General features: G+C 45.8%; 2 pseudogenes; both read left to right on the top strand.

Moving 5' to 3' along the window:
• Nucleotides 1-57: 57 nt before the first annotated feature.
• On the top strand, nt 58-176 carry LOC140084054 (5S ribosomal RNA; annotated as a pseudogene).
• A 70-nt stretch (nt 177-246) lies between these two features.
• LOC140089140 (5S ribosomal RNA) lies at nt 247-365 on the top strand (annotated as a pseudogene).
• The last annotated feature ends 25,399 nt before the right edge of the window (nt 366-25,764 follow it).

Below are 25,764 nucleotides of genomic sequence, written 5' to 3' on the forward strand. Positions count from 1 at the left end.
AAATTGTTAGTTTCTCTGTCAAAGATGGTAAAAGAAGGTTCAAATTGAACAGCTGCTGTCAACGGCCATTCTAAGCTGAATGTGCCTGCTCTCGTCAGATCGCAGCAGCAATGCAGCTTAAGACTTGGCAAGTACCAGCATGGGAGACTGGCTGGGAATCCCAAGTTCCGTTGACCTTTTTGAACCTGAAAATTGTGTTAGTTTCTCTATGAGATAGTAAAAGAAGGTTCAAATTGAACAGCTGCTGTCAACAGCCATTCTAAGCTGAATGTGCCTGCTCTCGTCAGATCGCAGCAGCAATGCAGCTTAAGGCTTGGCAAGTACCAGCATGGAAGACTGGCTGGGAATCCCAAGTTCTGTTGACCTTTTTGAACCTGAAAATTGTGTTAGTTTCTCTATGAGATAGTAAAAGAAGGTTCAAATTGAACAGCTGCTGTCAACGGCCATTCTAAGCTGAATGTGCCTGCTCTCGTCAGATCGCAGCAGCAATGCAGCTTAAGGCTTGGCAAGTACCAGCATGGGAGACTGGCTGGGAATCCCAAGTTCCGTTGACCTTTTTGAACCTGAAAATTGTTAGTTTCTCTGTCAAAGATGGTAAAAGAAGTTTCAAATTGAACAGCTGCTGTCAACGGCCATTCTAAGCTGAATGTGCCTGCTCTCGTCAGATCGCAGCAGCAATGCAGCTTAAGGCTTGGCAAGTACCAGCATGGGAGACTGGCTGGGAATCCCAAGTTCCGTTGACCTTTTTGAACCTGAAAATTGTGTTAGTTTCTCTATGAGATAGTAAAAGAAGGTTCAAACTGAACAGCTGCTGTCAACGGCCATTCTAAGCTGAATGTGCCTGCTCTCGTCAGATCGCAGCAGCAATGCAGCTTAAGGCTTGGCAAGTACCAGCATGGGAGACTGGCTGGGAATCCCAAGTTCCGTTGACCTTTTTGAACCTGAAAATTGTGTTAGTTTCTCTATGAGATAGTAAAAGAAGGTTCAAACTGAACAGCTGCTGTCAACGGCCATTCTAAGCTGAATGTGCCTGCTCTCGTCAGATCGCAGCATCAATGCAGCTTAAGGCTTGGCAAGTACCAGCATGGGAGACTGGCTGGGAATCCCAAGTTCCGTTGACCTTTTTGAACCTGAAAATTGTGTTAGTTTCTCTATGAGATAGTAAAAGAAGGTTCAAATTGAACAGCTGCTGTCAACAGCCATTCTAAGCTGAATGTGCCTGCTCTCGTCAGATCGCAGCAGCAATGCAGCTTAAGGCTTGGCAAGTACCAGCATGGGAGACTGGCTGGGAATCCCAAGTTCTGTTGACCTTTTTGAACCTGAAAATTGTGTTAGTTTCTCTATGAGATAGTAAAAGAAGGTTCAAATTGAACAGCTGCTGTCAACGCCCATTCTAAGCTGAATGTGCCTGCTCTCGTCAGATCGCAGCAGCTTAAGGCTTGGCAAGTACCAGCATGGGAGACTGGCTGGGAATCCCAAGTTCCGTTGACCTTTTTGAACCTGAAAATTGTGTTAGTTTCTCTATGAGATAGTAAAAGAAGGTTCAAATTGAACAGCTGCTGTCAACGGCCATTCTAAGCTGAATGTGCCTGCTCTCGTCAGATCGCAGCAGCAATGCAGCTTAAGGCCTGGCAAGTACCAGCATGGGAGACTGGCTGGGAATCCCAAGTTCCGTTGACCTTTTTGAACCTGAAAATTGTGTTAGTTTCTCTATGAGATAGTAAAAGAAGGTTCAAATTGAACAGCTGCTGTCAACGGCCATTCTAAGCTGAATGTGCCTGCTCTCGTCAGATCGCAGCAGCTTAAGGCTTGGCAAGTACCAGCATGGGAGACTGGCTGGGAATCCCAAGTTCCGTTGACCTTTTTGAACCTGAAAATTGTTAGTTTCTCTGTCAAAGATGGTAAAAGAAGGTTCAAATTGAACAGCTGCTGTCAACGGCCATTCTAAGCTGAATGTGCCTGCTCTCGTCAGATCGCAGCAGCAATGCAGCTTAAGGCTTGGCAAGTACCAGCATGGGAGACTGGCTGGGAATCCCAAGTTCTGTTGACCTTTTTGAACCTGAAAATTGTGTTAGTTTCTCTATGAGATAGTAAAAGAAGGTTCAAATTGAACAGCTGCTGTCAACGGCCATTCTAAGCTGAATGTGCCTGCTCTCGTCAGATCGCAGCAGCAATGCAGCTTAAGGCTTGGCAAGTACCAGCATGGGAGACTGGCTGGGAATCCCAAGTTCCGTTGACCTTTTTGAACCTGAAAATTGTGTTAGTTTCTCTATGAGATAGTAAAAGAAGGTTCAAATTGAACAGCTGCTGTCAACGGCCATTCTAAGCTGAATGTGCCTGCTCTCGTCAGATCGCAGCAGCAATGCAGCTTAAGGCTTGGCAAGTACCAGCATGGGAGACTGGCTGGGAATCCCAAGTTCCGTTGACCTTTTTGAACCTGAAAATTGTGTTAGTTTCTCTATGAGATAGTAAAAGAAGGTTCAAATTGAACAGCTGCTGTCAACGGCCATTCTAAGCTGAATGTGCCTGCTCTCGTCAGATCGCAGCAGCAATGCAGCTTAAGGCTTGGAAAGTACCAGCATGGGAGACTGGCTGGGAATCCCAAGTTCCGTTGACCTTTTTGAACCTGAAAATTGTTAGTTTCTCTGTCAAAGATGGTAAAAGAAGGTTCAAATTGAACAGCTGCTGTCAACGGCCATTCTAAGCTGAATGTGCCTGCTCTCGTCAGATGGCTGCAGCAATGCAGCTTAAGGCTTGGCAAGTACCAGCATGGGAGACTGGCTGGGAATCCCAAGTTCCGTTGACCTTTTTGAACCTGAAAATTGTGTTAGTTTCTCTATGAGATAGTAAAAGAAGGTTCAAATTGAACAGCTGCTGTCAACGGCCATTCTAAGCTGAATGTGCCTGCTCTCGTCAGATCGCAGCAGCAATGCAGCTTAAGGCTTGGCAAGTACCAGCATGGGAGACTGGCTGGGAATCCCAAGTTCCGTTGACCTTTTTGAACCTGAAAATTGTGTTAGTTTCTCTATGAGATAGTAAAAGAAGGTTCAAATTGAACAGCTGCTGTCAACAGCCAATCTAAGCTGAATGTGCCTACTCTCGTCAGATCGCAGCAGCAATGCAGCTTAAGGCTTGGCAAGTACCAGCATGGGAGACTGGCTGGGAATCCCAAGTTCCGTTGACCTTTTTGAACCTGAAAATTGTGTTAGTTTCTCTATGAGAAAGTAAAAGAAGGTTCAAATTGAACAGCTGCTGTCAACGGCCATTCTAAGCTGAATGTGCCTGCTCTCGTCAGATCGCAGCAGCTTAAGGCTTGGCAAGTACCAGCATGGGAGACTGGCTGGGAATCCCAAGTTCCGTTGACCTTTTTGAACCTGAAAATTGTGTTAGTTTCTCTATGAGATAGTAAAAGAAGGTTCAAATTGAACAGCTGCTGTCAACGGCCATTCTAAGCTGAATGTGCCTGCTCTCGTCAGATCGCAGCAGCAATGCAGCTTAAGGCTTGGCAAGTACCAGCATGGGAGACTGGCTGGGAATCCCAAGTTCCGTTGACCTTTTTGAACCTGAAAATTGTGTTAGTTTCTCTATGAGATAGTAAAAGAAGGTTCAAATTGAACAGCTGCTGTCAACGGCCATTCTAAGCTGAATGTGCCTGCTCTCGTCAGATCGCAGCAGCAATGCAGCTTAAGGCTTGGCAAGTACCAGCATGGGAGACTGGCTGGGAATCCCAAGTTCCGTTGACCTTTTTGAACCTGAAAATTGTGTTAGTTTCTCTATGAGATAGTAAAAGAAGGTTCAAATTGAACAGCTGCTGTCAACGGCCATTCTAAGCTGAATGTGCCTGCTCTCGTCAGATCGCAGCAGCTTAATGCTTGGCAAGTACCAGCATGGGAGACTGGCTGGGAATCCCAAGTTCCGTTGACCTTTTTGAACCTGAAAATTGTGTTAGTTTCTCTATGAGATAGTAAAAGAAGGTTCAAATTGAACAGCTGCTGTCAACGGCCATTCTAAGCTGAATGTGCCTGCTCTCGTCAGATCGCAGCAGCAATGCAGCTTAAGGCTTGGCAAGTACCAGCATGGGAGACTGGCTGGGAATCCCAAGTTCCGTTGACCTTTTTGAACCTAAAAATTGTTAGTTTCTCTGTCAAAGATGGTAAAAGAAGGTTCAAATTGATCAGCTGCTGTCAACGGCCATTCTAAGCTGAATGTGCCTGCTCTCGTCAGATCGCAGCAGCAATGCAGCTTAAGGCTTGGCAAGTACCAGCATGGGAGACTGGCTGGGAATCCCAAGTTCCGTTGACCTTTTTGAACCTGAAAATTGTGTTAGTTTCTCTATGAGATAGTAAAAGAAGGTTCAAACTGAACAGCTGCTGTCAACGGCCATTCTAAGCTGAATGTGCCTGCTCTCGTCAGATCGCAGCAGCAATGCAGCTTAAGGCTTGGCAAGTACCAGCATGGGAGACTGGCTGGGAATCCCAAGTTCCGTTGACCTTTTTGAACCTGAAAATTGTGTTAGTTTCTCTATGAGATAGTAAAAGAAGGTTCAAACTGAACAGCTGCTGTCAACGGCCATTCTAAGCTGAATGTGCCTGCTCTCGTCAGATCGCAGCATCAATGCAGCTTAAGGCTTGGCAAGTACCAGCATGGGAGACTGGCTGGGAATCCCAAGTTCCGTTGACCTTTTTGAACCTGAAAATTGTGTTAGTTTCTCTATGAGATAGTAAAAGAAGGTTCAAATTGAACAGCTGCTGTCAACAGCCATTCTAAGCTGAATGTGCCTGCTCTCGTCAGATCGCAGCAGCAATGCAGCTTAAGGCTTGGCAAGTACCAGCATGGGAGACTGGCTGGGAATCCCAAGTTCTGTTGACCTTTTTGAACCTGAAAATTGTGTTAGTTTCTCTATGAGATAGTAAAAGAAGGTTCAAATTGAACAGCCGCTGTCAACGGCCATTCTAAGCTGAATGTGCCTGCTCTCGTCAGATCGCAGCAGCTTAAGGCTTGGCAAGTACCAGCATGGGAGACTGGCTGGGAATCCCAAGTTCTGTTGACCTTTTTGAACCTGAAAATTGTGTTAGTTTCTCTATGAGATAGTAAAAGAAGGTTCAAATTGAACAGCTGCTGTCAACGGCTATTCTAAGCTGAATGTGCCTGCTCTCGTCACATGGCAGCAGCAATGCAGCTTAAGGCTTGGCAAGTACCAGCATGGGAGACTGGCTGGGAATCCCAAGTTCCGTTGACCTTTTTGAACCTGAAAATTGTGTTAGTTTCTCTATGAGAAAGTAAAAGAAGGTTCAAATTGAACAGCTGCTGTCAACGGCCATTCTAAGCTGAATGTGCCTGCTCTCGTCAGATCGCAGCAGCTTAAGGCTTGGCAAGTACCAGCATGGGAGACTGGCTGGGAATCCCAAGTTCCGTTGACCTTTTTGAACCTGAAAATTGTGTTAGTTTCTCTATGAGATAGTAAAAGAAGGTTCAAATTGAACAGCTGCTGTCAACGGCCATTCTAAGCTGAATGTGCCTGCTCTCGTCAGATCGCAGCAGCAATGCAGCTTAAGGCTTGGCAAGTACCAGCATGGGAGACTGGCTGGGAATCCCAAGTTCCGTTGACCTTTTTGAACCTGAAAATTGTTAGTTTCTCTGTCAAAGATGGTAAAAGAAGGTTCAAATTGAACAGCTGCTGTCAACGGCCATTCTAAGCTGAATGTGCCTGCTCTCGTCAGATCGCAGCAGCAATGCAGCTTAAGGCTTGGCAAGTACCAGCATGGGAGACTGGCTGGGAATCCCAAGTTCTGTTGACCTTTTTGAACCTGAAAATTGTGTTAGTTTCTCTATGAGATAGTAAAAGAAGGTTCAAATTGAACAGCTGCTGTCAACGGCCATTCTAAGCTGAATGTGCCTGCTCTCGTCAGATCGCAGCAGCAATGCAGCTTAAGGCTTGGCAAGTACCAGCATGGGAGACTGGCTGGGAATCCCAAGTTCCGTTGACCTTTTTGAACCTGAAAATTGTGTTAGTTTCTCTATGAGATAGTAAAAGAAGGTTCAAATTGAACAGCTGCTGTCAACGGCCATTCTAAGCTGAATGTGCCTGCTCTCGTCAGATCGCAGCAGCAATGCAGCTTAAGGCTTGGAAAGTACCAGCATGGGAGACTGGCTGGGAATCCCAAGTTCCGTTGACCTTTTTGAACCTGAAAATTGTTAGTTTCTCTGTCAAAGATGGTAAAAGAAGGTTCAAATTGAACAGCTGCTGTCAACGGCTATTCTAAGCTGAATGTGCCTGCTCTCGTCACATGGCAGCAGCAATGCAGCTTAAGGCTTGGCAAGTACCAGCATGGGAGACTGGCTGGGAATCCCAAGTTCCGTTGACCTTTTTGAACCTGAAAATTGTGTTAGTTTCTCTATGAGATAGTAAAAGAAGGTTCAAATTGAACAGCTGCTGTCAACGGCCATTCTAAGCTGAATGTGCCTGCTCTCGTCAGATCGCAGCAGCAATGCAGCTTAAGGCTTGGCAAGTACCAGCATGGGAGACTGGCTGGGAATCCCAAGTTCCGTTGACCTTTTTGAACCTGAAAATTGTGTTAGTTTCTCTATGAGATAGTAAAAGAAGGTTCAAATTGAACAGCTGCTGTCAACGGCCATTCTAAGCTGAATGTGCGTGCTCTTGTTGGATCACAGCAGCGATGCGGCTTAAGGCTTGGCAAGTACCAGCATGGGAGACTGGCTGCGAATCCCAAGTTCTGTTGACCTTTTTGAACCTGAAAATTGTGTTAGTTTCTCTATGAGATAGTAAAAGAAGGTTCAAATTGAACAGCTGCTGTCAACAGCCAATCTAAGCTGAATGTGCCTGCTCTCGTCAGATCGCAGCAGCAATGCAGCTTAAGGCTTGGCAAGTACCAGCATGGGAGACTGGCTGGGAATCCCAAGTTCCGTTGACCTTTTTGAACCTGAAAATTGTGTTAGTTTCTCTATGAGATAGTAAAAGAAGGTTCAAATTGAACAGCTGCTGTCAACAGCCATTCTAAGCTGAATGTGCCTGCTCTCGTCAGATCGCAGCAGCAATGCAGCTTAAGGCTTGGCAAGTACCAGCATGGGAGACTGGCTGGGAATCCCAAGTTCTGTTGACCTTTTTGAACCTGAAAATTGTGTTAGTTTCTCTATGAGATAGTAAAAGAAGGTTCAAATTGAACAGCCGCTGTCAACGGCCATTCTAAGCTGAATGTGCCTGCTCTCGTCAGATCGCAGCAGCTTAAGGCTTGGCAAGTACCAGCATGGGAGACTGGCTGGGAATCCCAAGTTCCGTTGACCTTTTTGAACCTGAAAATTGTGTTAGTTTCTCTATGAGATAGTAAAAGAAGGTTCAAATTGAACAGCTGCTGTCAACGGCCATTCTAAGCTGAATGTGCCTGCTCTCGTCAGATCGCAGCAGCAATGCAGCTTAAGGCTTGGCAAGTACCAGCATGGGAGACTGGCTGGGAATCCCAAGTTCCGTTGACCTTTTTGAACCTGAAAATTGTGTTAGTTTCTCTATGAGATAGTAAAAGAAGGTTCAAATTGAACAGCTGCTGTCAACGGCCATTCTAAGCTGAATGTGCCTGCTCTCGTCAGATCGCAGCAGCTTAAGGCTTGGCAAGTACCAGCATGGGAGACTGGCTGGGAATCCCAAGTTCCGTTGACCTTTTTGAACCTGAAAATTGTGTTAGTTTCTCTATGAGATAGTAAAAGAAGGTTCAAATTGAACAGCTGCTGTCAACGGCCATTCTAAGCTGAATGTGCCTGCTCTCGTCAGATCGCAGCAGCAATGCAGCTTAAGGCTTGGCAAGTACCAGCATGGGAGACTGGCTGGGAATCCCAAGTTCCGTTGACCTTTTTGAACCTGAAAATTGTGTTAGTTTCTCTATGAGATAGTAAAAGAAGGTTCAAATTGAACAGCTGCTGTCAACAGCCAATCTAAGCTGAATGTGCCTACTCTCATCAGATCGCAGCAGCAATGCAGCTTAAGGCTTGGCAAGTACCAGCATGGGAGACTGGCTGGGAATCCCAAGTTCCGTTGACCTTTTTGAACCTGAAAATTGTGTTAGTTTCTCTATGAGATAGTAAAAGAAGGTTCAAAGTGAACAGTTGCTGTCAACGGCCATTCTAAGCTGAATGTGCCTGCTCTCGTCAGATCGCAGCAGCAATGCAGCTTAAGGCTTGGCAAGTACCAGCATGGGAGACTGGCTGGGAATCCCATGTTCTGTTGACGTTTTTGAACCTGAAAATTGTGTTAGTTTCTCTATGAGATAGTAAAAGAAGGTTCAAATTGAACAGCTGCTGTCAACGGCCATTCTAAGCTGAATGTGCCTGCTCTCGTCAGATCGCAGCAGCAATGCAGCTTAAGGCTTGGCAAGTACCAGCATGGGAGACTGGCTGGGAATCCCAAGTTCCGTTGACCTTTTTGAACCTGAAAATTGTGTTAGTTTCTCTATGAGATAGTAAAAGAAGGTTCAAACTGAACAGCTGCTATCAACGGCCATTCTAAGCTGAATGTGCCTGCTCTCGTCAGATCGCAGCAGCAATGCAGCTTAAGGCTTGGCAAGTACCAGCATGGGAGACTGGCTGGGAATCCCAAGTTCCGTTGACCTTTTTGAACCTGAAAATTGTTAGTTTCTCTGTCAAAGATGGTAAAAGAAGGTTCAAATTGAGCAGCTGCTGTCAACGGCCATTCTAAGCTGAATGTGCCTGCTCTCGTCAGATCGCAGCAGCAATGCAGCTTAAGGCTTGGCAAGTACCAGCATGGGAGACTGGCTGGGAATCCCAAGTTCCGTTGACCTTTTTTAACCTGAAAATTGTGTTAGTTTCTCTATGAGATAGTAAAAGAAGGTTCAAACTGAACAGCTGCTGTCAACGGCCATTCTAAGCTGAATGTGCCTGCTCTCGTCAGATCGCAGCAGCAATGCAGCTTAAGGCTTGGCAAGTACCAGCATGGGAGACTGGCTGGGAATCCCAAGTTCCGTTGACCTTTTTGAACCTGAAAATTGTGTTAGTTTCTCTATGAGATAGTAAAAGAAGGTTTAAACTGAACACCTGCTGTCAACGGCCATTCTAAGCTGAATGTGCCTGCTCTCGTCAGATCGCAGCATCAATGCAGCTTAAGGCTTGGCAAGTACCAGCATGGGAGACTGGCTGGGAATCCCAAGTTCCGTTGACCTTTTTGAACCTGAAAATTGTGTTAGTTTCTCTATGAGATAGTAAAAGAAGGTTCAAATTGAACAGCTGCTGTCAACAGCCATTCTAAGCTGAATGTGCCTGCTCTCGTCAGATCGCAGCAGCAATGCAGCTTAAGGCTTGGCAAGTACCAGCATGGGAGACTGGCTGGGAATCCCAAGTTCTGTTGACCTTTTTGAACCTGAAAATTGTGTTAGTTTCTCTATGAGATAGTAAAAGAAGGTTCAAATTCAACAGCTGCTGTCAACGGCCATTCTAAGCTGAATGTGCCTGCTCTCGTCAGATCGCAGCAGCTTAAGGCTTGGCAAGTACCAGCATGGGAGACTGGCTGGGAATCCCAAGTTCCGTTGACCTTTCTGAACCTGAAAATTGTGTTAGTTTCTCTATGAGATAGTAAAAGAAGGTTCATATTGAACAGCTGCTGTCAACGGCCATTCTAAGCTGAATGTGCCTGCTCTCGTCAGATCGCAGCAGCAATGCAGCTTAAGGCTTGGCAAGTACCAGCATGGGAGACTGGCTGGGAATCCCAAGTTCCGTTGACCTTTTTGAACCTGAAAATTGTGTTAGTTTCTCTATGAGATAGTAAAAGAAGGTTCAAATTGAACAGCTGCTGTCAACGGCCATTCTAAGCTGAATGTGCCTGCTCTCGTCAGATCGCAGCAGCAATGCAGCTTAAGGCTTGGCAAGTACCAGCATGGGAGACTGGCTGGGAATCCCAAGTTCCGTTGACCTTTTTGAACCTGAAAATTGTTAGTTTCTCTGTCAAAGATGGTAAAAGAAGGTTCAAATTGAACAGCTGCTGTCAACGGCCATTCTAAGCTGAATGTGCCTGCTCTCGTCAGATCGCAGCAGCAATGCAGCTTAAGGCTTGGCAAGTACCAGCATGGGAGACTGGCTGGGAATCCCAAGTTCCGTTGACCTTTTTGAACCTGAAAATTGTGTTAGTTTCTCTATGAGATAGTAAAAGAAGGTTCAAACTGAACAGCTACTGTCAACGGCCATTCTAAGCTGAATGTGCCTGCTCTCGTCACATCGCAGCAGCAATGCAGCTTAAGGCTTGGCAAGTACCAGCATGGGAGACTGGCTGGGAATCCCAAGTTCCGTTGACCTTTTTGAACCTGAAAATTGTGTTAGTTTCTCTATGAGATAGTAAAAGAAGGTTCAAACTGAACAGCTGCTGTCAACGGCCATTCTAAGCTGAATGTGCCTGCTCTCGTCAGATCGCAGCATCAATGCAGCTTAAGGCTTGGCAAGTACCAGCATGGGAGACTGGCTGGGAATCCCAAGTTCCGTTGACCTTTTTGAACCTGAAAATTGTGTTAGTTTCTCTATGAGATAGTAAAAGAAGGTTCAAATTGAACAGCTGCTGTCAACAGCCATTCTAAGCTGAATGTGCCTGCTCTCGTCAGATCGCAGCAGCAATGCAGCTTAAGGCTTGGCAAGTACCAGCATGGAAGACTGGCTGGGAATCCCAAGTTCTGTTGACCTTTTTGAACCTGAAAATTGTGTTAGTTTCTCTATGAGATAGTAAAAGAAGGTTCAAATTGAACAGCTGCTGTCAACGGCCATTCTAAGCTGAATGTGCCTGCTCTCGTCAGATCGCAGCAGCAATGCAGCTTAAGGCTTGGCAAGTACCAGCATGGGAGACTGGCTGGGAATCCCAAGTTCCGTTGACCTTTTTGAACCTGAAAATTGTGTTAGTTTCTCTATGAGATAGTAAAAGAAGGTTCAAATTGAACAGCTGCTGTCAACGGCCATTCTAAGCTGAATGTGCCTGCTCTCGTCAGATCGCAGCAGCAATGCAGCTTAAGGCTTGGCAAGTACCAGCATGGGAGACTGGCTGGGAATCCCAAGTTCCGTTGACCTTTTTGAACCTGAAAATTGTGTTAGTTTCTCTATGAGATAGTAAAAGAAGGTTCAAACTGAACAGCTGCTGTCAACGGCCATTCTAAGCTGAATGTGCCTGCTCTCGTCAGATCGCAGCAGCAATGCAGCTTAAGGCTTGGCAAGTACCAGCATGGGAGACTGGCTGGGAATCCCAAGTTCCGTTGACCTTTTTGAACCTGAAAATTGTGTTAGTTTCTCTATGAGATAGTAAAAGAAGGTTTAAACTGAACAGCTGCTGTCAACGGCCATTCTAAGCTGAATGTGCCTGCTCTCGTCAGATCGCAGCATCAATGCAGCTTAAGGCTTGGCAAGTACCAGCATGGGAGACTGGCTGGGAATCCCAAGTTCCGTTGACCTTTTTGAACCTGAAAATTGTGTTAGTTTCTCTATGAGATAGTAAAAGAAGGTTCAAATTGAACAGCTGCTGTCAACAGCCATTCTAAGCTGAATGTGCCTGCTCTCGTCAGATCGCAGCAGCAATGCAGCTTAAGGCTTGGCAAGTACCAGCATGGGAGACTGGCTGGGAATCCCAAGTTCTGTTGACCTTTTTGAACCTGAAAATTGTGTTAGTTTCTCTATGAGATAGTAAAAGAAGGTTCAAATTGAACAGCTGCTGTCAACGGCCATTCTAAGCTGAATGTGCCTGCTCTCGTCAGATCGCAGCAGCTTAAGGCTTGGCAAGTACCAGCATGGGAGACTGGCTGGGAATCCCAAGTTCTGTTGACCTTTTTGAACCTGAAAATTGTGTTAGTTTCTCTATGAGATAGTAAAAGAAGGTTCATATTGAACAGCTGCTGTCAACGGCCATTCTAAGCTGAATGTGCCTGCTCTCGTCAGATCGCAGCAGCAATGCAGCTTAAGGCTTGGCAAGTACCAGCATGGGAGACTGGCTGGGAATCCCAAGTTCCGTTGACCTTTTTGAACCTGAAAATTGTGTTAGTTTCTCTATGAGATAGTAAAAGAAGGTTCAAATTGAACAGCTGCTGTCACCGGCCATTCTAAGCTGAATGTGCCTGCTCTCGTCAGATCGCAGCAGCAATGCAGCTTAAGGCTTGGCAAGTACCAGCATGGGAGACTGGCTGGGAATCCCAAGTTCCGTTGACCTTTTTGAACCTGAAAATTGTTAGTTTCTCTGTCAAAGATGGTAAAAGAAGGTTCAAATTGAACAGCTGCTGTCAACGGCCATTCTAAGCTGAATGTGCCTGCTCTCGTCAGATCGCAGCAGCAATGCAGCTTAAGGCTTGGCAAGTACCAGCATGGGAGACTGGCTGGGAATCCCAAGTTCCGTTGACCTTTTTGAACCTGAAAATTGTGTTAGTTTCTCTATGAGATAGTAAAAGAAGGTTCAAACTGAACAGCTACTGTCAACGGCCATTCTAAGCTGAATGTGCCTGCTCTCGTCAGATCGCAGCAGCAATGCAGCTTAAGGCTTGGCAAGTACCAGCATGGGAGACTGGCTGGGAATCCCAAGTTCCGTTGACCTTTTTGAACCTGAAAATTGTGTTAGTTTCTCTATGAGATAGTAAAAGAAGGTTCAAATTGAACAGCTGCTGTCAACGGCCATTCTAAGCTGAATGTGCCTGCTCTCGTCAGATCGCAGCAGCAATGCAGCTTAAGGCTTGGCAAGTACCAGCATGGAAGACTGGCTGGGAATCCCAAGTTCTGTTGACCTTTTTGAACCTGAAAATTGTGTTAGTTTCTCTATGAGATAGTAAAAGAAGGTTCAAATTGAACAGCTGCTGTCAACGGCCATTCTAAGCTGAATGTGCCTGCTCTCGTCAGATCGCAGCAGCAATGCAGCTTAAGGCTTGGCAAGTACCAGCATGGGAGACTGGCTGGGAATCCCAAGTTCCGTTGACCTTTTTGAACCTGAAAATTGTGTTAGTTTCTCTATGAGATAGTAAAAGAAGGTTCAAATTGAACAGCTGCTGTCAACGGCCATTCTAAGCTGAATGTGCCTGCTCTCGTCAGATCGCAGCAGCAATGCAGCTTAAGGCTTGGCAAGTACCAGCATGGGAGACTGGCTGGGAATCCCAAGTTCCGTTGACCTTTTTGAACCTGAAAATTGTTAGTTTCTCTGTCAAAGATGGTAAAAGAAGGTTCAAATTGAACAGCTGCTGTCAACGGCCATTCTAAGCTGAATGTGCCTGCTCTCGTCAGATCGCAGCAGCAATGCAGCTTAAGACTTGGCAAGTACCAGCATGGGAGACTGGCTGGGAATCCCAAGTTCCGTTGACCTTTTTGAACCTGAAAATTGTGTTAGTTTCTCTATGAGATAGTAAAAGAAGGTTCAAATTGAACAGCTGCTGTCAACAGCCATTCTAAGCTGAATGTGCCTGCTCTCGTCAGATCGCAGCAGCAATGCAGCTTAAGGCTTGGCAAGTACCAGCATGGAAGACTGGCTGGGAATCCCAAGTTCTGTTGACCTTTTTGAACCTGAAAATTGTGTTAGTTTCTCTATGAGATAGTAAAAGAAGGTTCAAATTGAACAGCTGCTGTCAACGGCCATTCTAAGCTGAATGTGCCTGCTCTCGTCAGATCGCAGCAGCAATGCAGCTTAAGGCTTGGCAAGTACCAGCATGGGAGACTGGCTGGGAATCCCAAGTTCCGTTGACCTTTTTGAACCTGAAAATTGTTAGTTTCTCTGTCAAAGATGGTAAAAGAAGTTTCAAATTGAACAGCTGCTGTCAACGGCCATTCTAAGCTGAATGTGCCTGCTCTCGTCAGATCGCAGCAGCAATGCAGCTTAAGGCTTGGCAAGTACCAGCATGGGAGACTGGCTGGGAATCCCAAGTTCCGTTGACCTTTTTGAACCTGAAAATTGTGTTAGTTTCTCTATGAGATAGTAAAAGAAGGTTCAAATTGAACAGCTGCTGTCAACGGCCATTCTAAGCTGAATGTGCGTGCTCTTGTTGGATCACAGCAGCGATGCGGCTTAAGGCTTGGCAAGTACCAGCATGGGAGACTGGCTGCGAATCCCAAGTTCTGTTGACCTTTTTGAACCTGAAAATTGTGTTAGTTTCTCTATGAGATAGTAAAAGAAGGTTCAAATTGAACAGCTGCTGTCAACAGCCAATCTAAGCTGAATGTGCCTGCTCTCGTCAGATCGCAGCAGCAATGCAGCTTAAGGCTTGGCAAGTACCAGCATGGGAGACTGGCTGGGAATCCCAAGTTCCGTTGACCTTTTTGAACCTGAAAATTGTGTTAGTTTCTCTATGAGATAGTAAAAGAAGGTTCAAATTGAACAGCTGCTGTCAACAGCCATTCTAAGCTGAATGTGCCTGCTCTCGTCAGATCGCAGCAGCAATGCAGCTTAAGGCTTGGCAAGTACCAGCATGGGAGACTGGCTGGGAATCCCAAGTTCTGTTGACCTTTTTGAACCTGAAAATTGTGTTAGTTTCTCTATGAGATAGTAAAAGAAGGTTCAAATTGAACAGCCGCTGTCAACGGCCATTCTAAGCTGAATGTGCCTGCTCTCGTCAGATCGCAGCAGCTTAAGGCTTGGCAAGTACCAGCATGGGAGACTGGCTGGGAATCCCAAGTTCCGTTGACCTTTTTGAACCTGAAAATTGTGTTAGTTTCTCTATGAGATAGTAAAAGAAGGTTCAAATTGAACAGCTGCTGTCAACGGCCATTCTAAGCTGAATGTGCCTGCTCTCGTCAGATCGCAGCAGCAATGCAGCTTAAGGCTTGGCAAGTACCAGCATGGGAGACTGGCTGGGAATCCCAAGTTCCGTTGACCTTTTTGAACCTGAAAATTGTGTTAGTTTCTCTATGAGATAGTAAAAGAAGGTTCAAATTGAACAGCTGCTGTCAACGGCCATTCTAAGCTGAATGTGCCTGCTCTCGTCAGATCGCAGCAGCTTAAGGCTTGGCAAGTACCAGCATGGGAGACTGGCTGGGAATCCCAAGTTCCGTTGACCTTTTTGAACCTGAAAATTGTGTTAGTTTCTCTATGAGATAGTAAAAGAAGGTTCAAATTGAACAGCTGCTGTCAACGGCCATTCTAAGCTGAATGTGCCTGCTCTCGTCAGATCGCAGCAGCAATGCAGCTTAAGGCTTGGCAAGTACCAGCATGGGAGACTGGCTGGGAATCCCAAGTTCCGTTGACCTTTTTGAACCTGAAAATTGTGTTAGTTTCTCTATGAGATAGTAAAAGAAGGTTCAAATTGAACAGCTGCTGTCAACAGCCAATCTAAGCTGAATGTGCCTACTCTCATCAGATCGCAGCAGCAATGCAGCTTAAGGCTTGGCAAGTACCAGCATGGGAGACTGGCTGGGAATCCCAAGTTCCGTTGACCTTTTTGAACCTGAAAATTGTGTTAGTTTCTCTATGAGATAGTAAAAGAAGGTTCAAAGTGAACAGTTGCTGTCAACGGCCATTCTAAGCTGAATGTGCCTGCTCTCGTCAGATCGCAGCAGCAATGCAGCTTAAGGCTTGGCAAGTACCAGCATGGGAGACTGGCTGGGAATCCCATGTTCTGTTGACGTTTTTGAACCTGAAAATTGTGTTAGTTTCTCTATGAGATAGTAAAAGAAGGTTCAAATTGAACAGCTGCTGTCAACGGCCATTCTAAGCTGAATGTGCCTGCTCTCGTCAGATCGCAGCAGCAATGCAGCTTAAGGCTTGGCAAGTACCAGCATGGGAGACTGGCTGGGAATCCCAAGTTCCGTTGACCTTTTTGAACCTGAAAATTGTGTTAGTTTCTCTATGAGATAGTAAAAGAAGGTTCAAACTGAACAGCTGCTATCAACGGCCATTCTAAGCTGAATGTGCCTGCTCTCGTCAGATCGCAGCAGCAATGCAGCTTAAGGCTTGGCAAGTACCAGCATGGGAGACTGGCTGGGAATCCCAAGTTCCGTTGACCTTTTTGAACCTGAAAATTGTTAGTTTCTCTGTCAAAGATGGTAAAAGAAGGTTCAAATTGAGCAGCTGCTGTCAACGGCCATTCTAAGCTGAATGTGCCTGCTCTCGTCAGATCGCAGCAGCAATGCAGCTTAAGGCTTGGCAAGTACCAGCATGGGAGACTGGCTGGGAATCCCAAGTTCCGTTGACCTTTTTTAACCTGAAAATTGTGTTAGTTTCTCTATGAGATAGTAAAAGAAGGTTCAAACTGAACAGCTGCTGTCAACGGCCATTCTAAGCTGAATGTGCCTGCTCTCGTCAGATCGCAGCAGCAATGCAGCTTAAGGCTTGGCAAGTACCAGCATGGGAGACTGGCTGGGAATCCCAAGTTCCGTTGACCTTTTTGAACCTGAAAATTGTGTTAGTTTCTCTATGAGATAGTAAAAGAAGGTTTAAACTGAACACCTGCTGTCAACGGCCATTCTAAGCTGAATGTGCCTGCTCTCGTCAGATCGCAGCATCAATGCAGCTTAAGGCTTGGCAAGTACCAGCATGGGAGACTGGCTGGGAATCCCAAGTTCCGTTGACCTTTTTGAACCTGAAAATTGTGTTAGTTTCTCTATGAGATAGTAAAAGAAGGTTCAAATTGAACAGCTGCTGTCAACAGCCATTCTAAGCTGAATGTGCCTGCTCTCGTCAGATCGCAGCAGCAATGCAGCTTAAGGCTTGGCAAGTACCAGCATGGGAGACTGGCTGGGAATCCCAAGTTCTGTTGACCTTTTTGAACCTGAAAATTGTGTTAGTTTCTCTATGAGATAGTAAAAGAAGGTTCAAATTCAACAGCTGCTGTCAACGGCCATTCTAAGCTGAATGTGCCTGCTCTCGTCAGATCGCAGCAGCTTAAGGCTTGGCAAGTACCAGCATGGGAGACTGGCTGGGAATCCCAAGTTCCGTTGACCTTTCTGAACCTGAAAATTGTGTTAGTTTCTCTATGAGATAGTAAAAGAAGGTTCATATTGAACAGCTGCTGTCAACGGCCATTCTAAGCTGAATGTGCCTGCTCTCGTCAGATCGCAGCAGCAATGCAGCTTAAGGCTTGGCAAGTACCAGCATGGGAGACTGGCTGGGAATCCCAAGTTCCGTTGACCTTTTTGAACCTGAAAATTGTGTTAGTTTCTCTATGAGATAGTAAAAGAAGGTTCAAATTGAACAGCTGCTGTCAACGGCCATTCTAAGCTGAATGTGCCTGCTCTCGTCAGATCGCAGCAGCAATGCAGCTTAAGGCTTGGCAAGTACCAGCATGGGAGACTGGCTGGGAATCCCAAGTTCCGTTGACCTTTTTGAACCTGAAAATTGTTAGTTTCTCTGTCAAAGATGGTAAAAGAAGGTTCAAATTGAACAGCTGCTGTCAACGGCCATTCTAAGCTGAATGTGCCTGCTCTCGTCAGATCGCAGCAGCAATGCAGCTTAAGGCTTGGCAAGTACCAGCATGGGAGACTGGCTGGGAATCCCAAGTTCCGTTGACCTTTTTGAACCTGAAAATTGTGTTAGTTTCTCTATGAGATAGTAAAAGAAGGTTCAAACTGAACAGCTACTGTCAACGGCCATTCTAAGCTGAATGTGCCTGCTCTCGTCACATCGCAGCAGCAATGCAGCTTAAGGCTTGGCAAGTACCAGCATGGGAGACTGGCTGGGAATCCCAAGTTCCGTTGACCTTTTTGAACCTGAAAATTGTGTTAGTTTCTCTATGAGATAGTAAAAGAAGGTTCAAACTGAACAGCTGCTGTCAACGGCCATTCTAAGCTGAATGTGCCTGCTCTCGTCAGATCGCAGCATCAATGCAGCTTAAGGCTTGGCAAGTACCAGCATGGGAGACTGGCTGGGAATCCCAAGTTCCGTTGACCTTTTTGAACCTGAAAATTGTGTTAGTTTCTCTATGAGATAGTAAAAGAAGGTTCAAATTGAACAGCTGCTGTCAACAGCCATTCTAAGCTGAATGTGCCTGCTCTCGTCAGATCGCAGCAGCAATGCAGCTTAAGGCTTGGCAAGTACCAGCATGGAAGACTGGCTGGGAATCCCAAGTTCTGTTGACCTTTTTGAACCTGAAAATTGTGTTAGTTTCTCTATGAGATAGTAAAAGAAGGTTCAAATTGAACAGCTGCTGTCAACGGCCATTCTAAGCTGAATGTGCCTGCTCTCGTCAGATCGCAGCAGCAATGCAGCTTAAGGCTTGGCAAGTACCAGCATGGGAGACTGGCTGGGAATCCCAAGTTCCGTTGACCTTTTTGAACCTGAAAATTGTGTTAGTTTCTCTATGAGATAGTAAAAGAAGGTTCAAATTGAACAGCTGCTGTCAACGGCCATTCTAAGCTGAATGTGCCTGCTCTCGTCAGATCGCAGCAGCAATGCAGCTTAAGGCTTGGCAAGTACCAGCATGGGAGACTGGCTGGGAATCCCAAGTTCCGTTGACCTTTTTGAACCTGAAAATTGTGTTAGTTTCTCTATGAGATAGTAAAAGAAGGTTCAAACTGAACAGCTGCTGTCAACGGCCATTCTAAGCTGAATGTGCCTGCTCTCGTCAGATCGCAGCAGCAATGCAGCTTAAGGCTTGGCAAGTACCAGCATGGGAGACTGGCTGGGAATCCCAAGTTCCGTTGACCTTTTTGAACCTGAAAATTGTGTTAGTTTCTCTATGAGATAGTAAAAGAAGGTTTAAACTGAACAGCTGCTGTCAACGGCCATTCTAAGCTGAATGTGCCTGCTCTCGTCAGATCGCAGCATCAATGCAGCTTAAGGCTTGGCAAGTACCAGCATGGGAGACTGGCTGGGAATCCCAAGTTCCGTTGACCTTTTTGAACCTGAAAATTGTGTTAGTTTCTCTATGAGATAGTAAAAGAAGGTTCAAATTGAACAGCTGCTGTCAACAGCCATTCTAAGCTGAATGTGCCTGCTCTCGTCAGATCGCAGCAGCAATGCAGCTTAAGGCTTGGCAAGTACCAGCATGGGAGACTGGCTGGGAATCCCAAGTTCTGTTGACCTTTTTGAACCTGAAAATTGTGTTAGTTTCTCTATGAGATAGTAAAAGAAGGTTCAAATTGAACAGCTGCTGTCAACGGCCATTCTAAGCTGAATGTGCCTGCTCTCGTCAGATCGCAGCAGCTTAAGGCTTGGCAAGTACCAGCATGGGAGACTGGCTGGGAATCCCAAGTTCTGTTGACCTTTTTGAACCTGAAAATTGTGTTAGTTTCTCTATGAGATAGTAAAAGAAGGTTCATATTGAACAGCTGCTGTCAACGGCCATTCTAAGCTGAATGTGCCTGCTCTCGTCAGATCGCAGCAGCAATGCAGCTTAAGGCTTGGCAAGTACCAGCATGGGAGACTGGCTGGGAATCCCAAGTTCCGTTGACCTTTTTGAACCTGAAAATTGTGTTAGTTTCTCTATGAGATAGTAAAAGAAGGTTCAAATTGAACAGCTGCTGTCACCGGCCATTCTAAGCTGAATGTGCCTGCTCTCGTCAGATCGCAGCAGCAATGCAGCTTAAGGCTTGGCAAGTACCAGCATGGGAGACTGGCTGGGAATCCCAAGTTCCGTTGACCTTTTTGAACCTGAAAATTGTTAGTTTCTCTGTCAAAGATGGTAAAAGAAGGTTCAAATTGAACAGCTGCTGTCAACGGCCATTCTAAGCTGAATGTGCCTGCTCTCGTCAGATCGCAGCAGCAATGCAGCTTAAGGCTTGGCAAGTACCAGCATGGGAGACTGGCTGGGAATCCCAAGTTCCGTTGACCTTTTTGAACCTGAAAATTGTGTTAGTTTCTCTATGAGATAGTAAAAGAAGGTTCAAACTGAACAGCTACTGTCAACGGCCATTCTAAGCTGAATGTGCCTGCTCTCGTCAGATCGCAGCAGCAATGCAGCTTAAGGCTTGGCAAGTACCAGCATGGGAGACTGGCTGGGAATCCCAAGTTCCGTTGACCTTTTTGAACCTGAAAATTGTGTTAGTTTCTCTATGAGATAGTAAAAGAAGGTTCAAATTGAACAGCTGCTGTCAACGGCCATTCTAAGCTGAATGTGCCTGCTCTCGTCAGATCGCAGCAGCAATGCAGCTTAAGGCTTGGCAAGTACCAGCATGGAAGACTGGCTGGGAATCCCAAGTTCTGTTGACCTTTTTGAACCTGAAAATTGTGTTAGTTTCTCTATGAGATAGTAAAAGAAGGTTCAAATTGAACAGCTGCTGTCAACGGCCATTCTAAGCTGAATGTGCCTGCTCTCGTCAGATCGCAGCAGCAATGCAGCTTAAGGCTTGGCAAGTACCAGCATGGGAGACTGGCTGGGAATCCCAAGTTCCGTTGACCTTTTTGAACCTGAAAATTGTGTTAGTTTCTCTATGAGATAGTAAAAGAAGGTTCAAATTGAACAGCTGCTGTCAACGGCCATTCTAAGCTGAATGTGCCTGCTCTCGTCAGATCGCAGCAGCAATGCAGCTTAAGGCTTGGCAAGTACCAGCATGGGAGACTGGCTGGGAATCCCAAGTTCCGTTGACCTTTTTGAACCTGAAAATTGTTAGTTTCTCTGTCAAAGATGGTAAAAGAAGGTTCAAATTGAACAGCTGCTGTCAACGGCCATTCTAAGCTGAATGTGCCTGCTCTCGTCAGATCGCAGCAGCAATGCAGCTTAAGACTTGGCAAGTACCAGCATGGGAGACTGGCTGGGAATCCCAAGTTCCGTTGACCTTTTTGAACCTGAAAATTGTGTTAGTTTCTCTATGAGATAGTAAAAGAAGGTTCAAATTGAACAGCTGCTGTCAACAGCCATTCTAAGCTGAATGTGCCTGCTCTCGTCAGATCGCAGCAGCAATGCAGCTTAAGGCTTGGCAAGTACCAGCATGGAAGACTGGCTGGGAATCCCAAGTTCTGTTGACCTTTTTGAACCTGAAAATTGTGTTAGTTTCTCTATGAGATAGTAAAAGAAGGTTCAAATTGAACAGCTGCTGTCAACGGCCATTCTAAGCTGAATGTGCCTGCTCTCGTCAGATCGCAGCAGCAATGCAGCTTAAGGCTTGGCAAGTACCAGCATGGGAGACTGGCTGGGAATCCCAAGTTCCGTTGACCTTTTTGAACCTGAAAATTGTTAGTTTCTCTGTCAAAGATGGTAAAAGAAGTTTCAAATTGAACAGCTGCTGTCAACGGCCATTCTAAGCTGAATGTGCCTGCTCTCGTCAGATCGCAGCAGCAATGCAGCTTAAGGCTTGGCAAGTACCAGCATGGGAGACTGGCTGGGAATCCCAAGTTCCGTTGACCTTTTTGAACCTGAAAATTGTGTTAGTTTCTCTATGAGATAGTAAAAGAACGTTCAAACTGAACAGCTGCTGTCAACGGCCATTCTAAGCTGAATGTGCCTGCTCTCGTCAGATCGCAGCAGCAATGCAGCTTAAGGCTTGGCAAGTACCAGCATGGGAGACTGGCTGGGAATCCCAAGTTCCGTTGACCTTTTTGAACCTGAAAATTGTGTTAGTTTCTCTATGAGATAGTAAAAGAAGGTTCAAACTGAACAGCTGCTGTCAACGGCCATTCTAAGCTGAATGTGCCTGCTCTCGTCAGATCGCAGCATCAATGCAGCTTAAGGCTTGGCAAGTACCAGCATGGGAGACTGGCTGGGAATCCCAAGTTCCGTTGACCTTTTTGAACCTGAAAATTGTGTTAGTTTCTCTATGAGATAGTAAAAGAAGGTTCAAATTGAACAGCTGCTGTCAACAGCCATTCTAAGCTGAATGTGCCTGCTCTCGTCAGATCGCAGCAGCAATGCAGCTTAAGGCTTGGCAAGTACCAGCATGGGAGACTGGCTGGGAATCCCAAGTTCTGTTGACCTTTTTGAACCTGAAAATTGTGTTAGTTTCTCTATGAGATAGTAAAAGAAGGTTCAAATTGAACAGCTGCTGTCAACGCCCATTCTAAGCTGAATGTGCCTGCTCTCGTCAGATCGCAGCAGCTTAAGGCTTGGCAAGTACCAGCATGGGAGACTGGCTGGGAATCCCAAGTTCCGTTGACCTTTTTGAACCTGAAAATTGTGTTAGTTTCTCTATGAGATAGTAAAAGAAGGTTCAAATTGAACAGCTGCTGTCAACGGCCATTCTAAGCTGAATGTGCCTGCTCTCGTCAGATCGCAGCAGCAATGCAGCTTAAGGCCTGGCAAGTACCAGCATGGGAGACTGGCTGGGAATCCCAAGTTCCGTTGACCTTTTTGAACCTGAAAATTGTGTTAGTTTCTCTATGAGATAGTAAAAGAAGGTTCAAATTGAACAGCTGCTGTCAACGGCCATTCTAAGCTGAATGTGCCTGCTCTCGTCAGATCGCAGCAGCTTAAGGCTTGGCAAGTACCAGCATGGGAGACTGGCTGGGAATCCCAAGTTCCGTTGACCTTTTTGAACCTGAAAATTGTTAGTTTCTCTGTCAAAGATGGTAAAAGAAGGTTCAAATTGAACAGCTGCTGTCAACGGCCATTCTAAGCTGAATGTGCCTGCTCTCGTCAGATCGCAGCAGCAATGCAGCTTAAGGCTTGGCAAGTACCAGCATGGGAGACTGGCTGGGAATCCCAAGTTCTGTTGACCTTTTTGAACCTGAAAATTGTGTTAGTTTCTCTATGAGATAGTAAAAGAAGGTTCAAATTGAAAAGCTGCTGTCAACGGCCATTCTAAGCTGAATGTGCCTGCTCTCGTCAGATCGCAGCAGCAATGCAGCTTAAGGCTTGGCAAGTACCAGCATGGGAGACTGGCTGGGAATCCCAAGTTCCGTTGACCTTTTTGAACCTGAAAATTGTGTTAGTTTCTCTATGAGATAGTAAAAGAAGGTTCAAATTGAACAGCTGCTGTCAACGGCTATTCTAAGCTGAATGTGCCTGCTCTCGTCAGATCGCAGCAGCAATGCAGCTTAAGGCTTGGCAAGTACCAGCATGGGAGACTGGCTGGGAATCCCAAGTTCCGTTGACCTTTTTGAACCTGAAAATTGTGTTAGTTTCTCTATGAGATAGTAAAAGAAGGTTCAAATTGAACAGCTGCTGTCAACGGCCATTCTAAGCTGAATGTGCCTGCTCTCGTCAGATCGCAGCAGCAATGCAGCTTAAGGCTTGGAAAGTACCAGCATGGGAGACTGGCTGGGAATCCCAAGTTCCGTTGACCTTTTTGAACCTGAAAATTGTTAGTTTCTCTGTCAAAGATGGTAAAAGAAGGTTCAAATTGAACAGCTGCTGTCAACGGCCATTCTAAGCTGAATGTGCCTGCTCTCGTCAGATGGCTGCAGCAATGCAGCTTAAGGCTTGGCAAGTACCAGCATGGGAGACTGGCTGGGAATCCCAAGTTCTGTTGACCTTTTTGAACCTGAAAATTGTGTTAGTTTCTCTATGAGATAGTAAAAGAAGGTTCAAATTGAACAGCTGCTGTCAACGGCCATTCTAAGCTGAATGTGCGTGCTCTTGTCGGATCACAGCAGCGATGCGGCTTAAGGCTTGGCAAGTACCAGCATGGGAGACTGGCTGCGAATCCCAAGTTCTGTTGACCTTTTTGAACCTGAAAATTGTGTTAGTTTCTCTATGAGATAGTAAAAGAAGGTTCAAACTGAACAGCTGCTGTCAACGGCCATTCTAAGCTGAATGTGCCTGCTCTCGTCAGATCGCAGCATCAATGCAGCTTAAGGCTTGGCAAGTACCAGCATGGGAGACTGGCTGGGAATCCCAAGTTCCGTTGACCTTTTTGAACCTGAAAATTGTGTTAGTTTCTCTATGAGATAGTAAAAGAAGGTTCAAATTGAACAGCTGCTGTCAACGGCCATTCTAAGCTGAATGTGCCTGCTCTCGTCAGATCGCAGCAGCAATGCAGCTTAAGGCTTGGCAAGTACCAGCATGGGAGACTGGCTGGGAATCCCAAGTTCCGTTGACCTTTTTGAACCTGAAAATTGTGTTAGTTTCTCTATGAGATAGTAAAAGAAGGTTCAAATTGAACAGCTGCTGTCAACGGCCATTCTAAGCTGAATGTGCCTGCTCTCGTCAGATTGCGGCAGCAATGCAGCTTAAGACTTGGCAAGTACCAGCATGGGAGACTGGCTGGGAATCCCAAGTTCCGTTGACATTTTTGAACCTGAAAATTGTGTTAGTTTCTCTATGAGATAGTAAAAGAAGGTTCAAATTGAACAGCTGCTGTCAACGGCCATTCTAAGCTGAATGTGCCTGCTCTCGTCAGATTGCGGCAGCAATGCAGCTTAAGACTTGGCAAGTACCAGCATGGGAGACTGGCTGGGAATCCCAAGTTCCGTTGACATTTTTGAACCTGAAAATTGTGTTAGTTTCTCTATGAGATAGTAAAAGAAGGTTCAAATTGAACAGCTGCTGTCAACAGCCAATCTAAGCTGAATGTGCCTGCTCTCGTCAGATCGCAGCAGCAATGCAGCTTAAGGCTTGGAAAGTACCAGCATGGGAGACTGGCTGGGAATCCCAAGTTCCGTTGACCTTTTTGAACCTGAAAATTGTTAGTTTCTCTGTCAAAGATGGTAAAAGAAGGTTCAAATTGAACAGCTGCTGTCAACGGCCATTCTAAGCTGAATGTGCCTGCTCTCGTCAGATGGCTGCAGCAATGCAGCTTAAGGCTTGGCAAGTACCAGCATGGGAGACTGGCTGGGAATCCCAAGTTCTGTTGACCTTTTTGAACCTGAAAATTGTGTTAGTTTCTCTATGAGATAGTAAAAGAAGGTTCAAATTGAACAGCTGCTGTCAACGGCCATTCTAAGCTGAATGTGCGTGCTCTTGTCGGATCACAGCAGCGATGCGGCTTAAGGCTTGGCAAGTACCAGCATGGGAGACTGGCTGCGAATCCCAAGTTCTGTTGACCTTTTTGAACCTGAAAATTGTGTTAGTTTCTCTATGAGATAGTAAAAGAAGGTTCAAACTGAACAGCTGCTGTCAACGGCCATTCTAAGCTGAATGTGCCTGCTCTCGTCAGATCGCAGCATCAATGCAGCTTAAGGCTTGGCAAGTACCAGCATGGGAGACTGGCTGGGAATCCCAAGTTCCGTTGACCTTTTTGAACCTGAAAATTGTGTTAGTTTCTCTATGAGATAGTAAAAGAAGGTTCAAATTGAACAGCTGCTGTCAACGGCCATTCTAAGCTGAATGTGCCTGCTCTCGTCAGATCGCAGCAGCAATGCAGCTTAAGGCTTGGCAAGTACCAGCATGGGAGACTGGCTGGGAATCCCAAGTTCCGTTGACCTTTTTGAACCTGAAAATTGTGTTAGTTTCTCTATGAGATAGTAAAAGAAGGTTCAAATTGAACAGCTGCTGTCAACGGCCATTCTAAGCTGAATGTGCCTGCTCTCGTCAGATTGCGGCAGCAATGCAGCTTAAGACTTGGCAAGTACCAGCATGGGAGACTGGCTGGGAATCCCAAGTTCCGTTGACATTTTTGAACCTGAAAATTGTGTTAGTTTCTCTATGAGATAGTAAAAGAAGGTTCAAATTGAACAGCTGCTGTCAACAGCCAATCTAAGCTGAATGTGCCTGCTCTCGTCAGATCGCAGCAGCAATGCAGCTTAAGGCTTGGCAAGTACCAGCATGGGAGACTGGCTGGGAATCCCAAGTTCTGTTGACCTTTTTGAACCTGAAAATTGTGTTAGTTTCTCTATGAGATAGTAAAAGAAGGTTCAAATTGAACAGCTGCTGTCAACGGCCATTCTAAGCTGAATGTGCCTGCTCTCGTCAGATCGCAGCAGCTTAAGGCTTGGCAAGTACCAGCATGGGAGACTGGCTGGGAATCCCAAGTTCCGTTGACCTTTTTGAACCTGAAAATTGT

Source organism: Engystomops pustulosus, chromosome 9 (genome assembly GCF_040894005.1).
Source record: "Engystomops pustulosus chromosome 9, aEngPut4.maternal, whole genome shotgun sequence".
NCBI classification, from domain to species: Eukaryota; Metazoa; Chordata; class Amphibia; order Anura; family Leptodactylidae; genus Engystomops; species Engystomops pustulosus.